The 953-nt window shown below is 33.3% G+C and overlaps 1 protein-coding gene across 1 annotated transcript in view; it reads right to left on the bottom strand.

Annotated features, from left to right (window-relative positions):
- LOC119586575 (RUN domain-containing protein 1-like) overlaps window positions 1-953 on the bottom strand; it is a gene marked incomplete in the record, with an annotated part of 35,041 nt that overhangs the window by 33,137 nt on the left and 951 nt on the right.

Raw genomic sequence — 953 nt, 5'->3', positions numbered from 1 at the left:
TGGGGCCATGTACAGCACTTTTTCATATTTTTCTACTCTTCAGGAAAAAAAGGGAATCATTCACCTAAAAATATGTTACTTTCTGAGACAGTCAGCCAGTCACTCATTCAAACACAAAAAAGCTTTTAGTTAAACTAAATTAATAGAAAATAGAGCTCTGAGATCCACTCAACAGTGTGACTAGAAATCCTAGAAAAAAAGATCAGTCCCCTTAACATAATCACAGACCCTGGCAAATCTGGGAAACATTTACCTGAACATGCAAAGCAGGATCTGCTTTGATAAATAACCATGATATTTCTTTCCTATAGGTCTCGGGTCAAAGACAGACAAAAATGGTTACATCTTTGTCATGGGTTGAGCAATCATTGTGGTCTCTTAAAACACTGTAGATTTGCATGCAATAACATACACATTTGTGACATTGAGCATTCAGTTTGGTATATTGGATATTTCTTAAACATTAGACCACATTTCTCTGTTTTTAAAACATACTCCTCTAATATGTTTCATGAAAAATTAGATCCGTTTAGTCAATATAGTCCACTAAAGGATTCCAGACTTTGTACATATATGGTGTCTATACAACATCCAAATCATGTTATGTCCTACATCACAAAACATGTGAATTATTAATTTTGTGATTGTATCATTTAAATATTTAACTGGGCATTGAATAGAAATTACATGACACTGAGAGAATGCTATTACATCTCTTATAATATATTTTTATTTATGGTCTAACATAACAAAATTGATGCTATACCTAACACCATGTTACTGCAGATGTTGGCTATCATGGTGGCACTACATCGTCTGATATGGCTAAATGGTAAGGTACAGTCCAGCTCACATTATTTTCCATACTTGAAAAATGTGTATTATGACCAAGCTCTTCAGTGGACAATGTAACCTTTTCTACCATCCTACAGATTTTAGTTTTAATTTTTTGT

Source organism: Penaeus monodon, chromosome 21 (assembly GCF_015228065.2).
Source record: "Penaeus monodon isolate SGIC_2016 chromosome 21, NSTDA_Pmon_1, whole genome shotgun sequence".
Lineage (NCBI taxonomy): Eukaryota > Metazoa > Arthropoda > Malacostraca > Decapoda > Penaeidae > Penaeus > Penaeus monodon.
The sequence above is the reverse complement of the archived record's forward strand: the minus strand, read 5'-3'. Positions and strand labels throughout refer to the sequence as shown.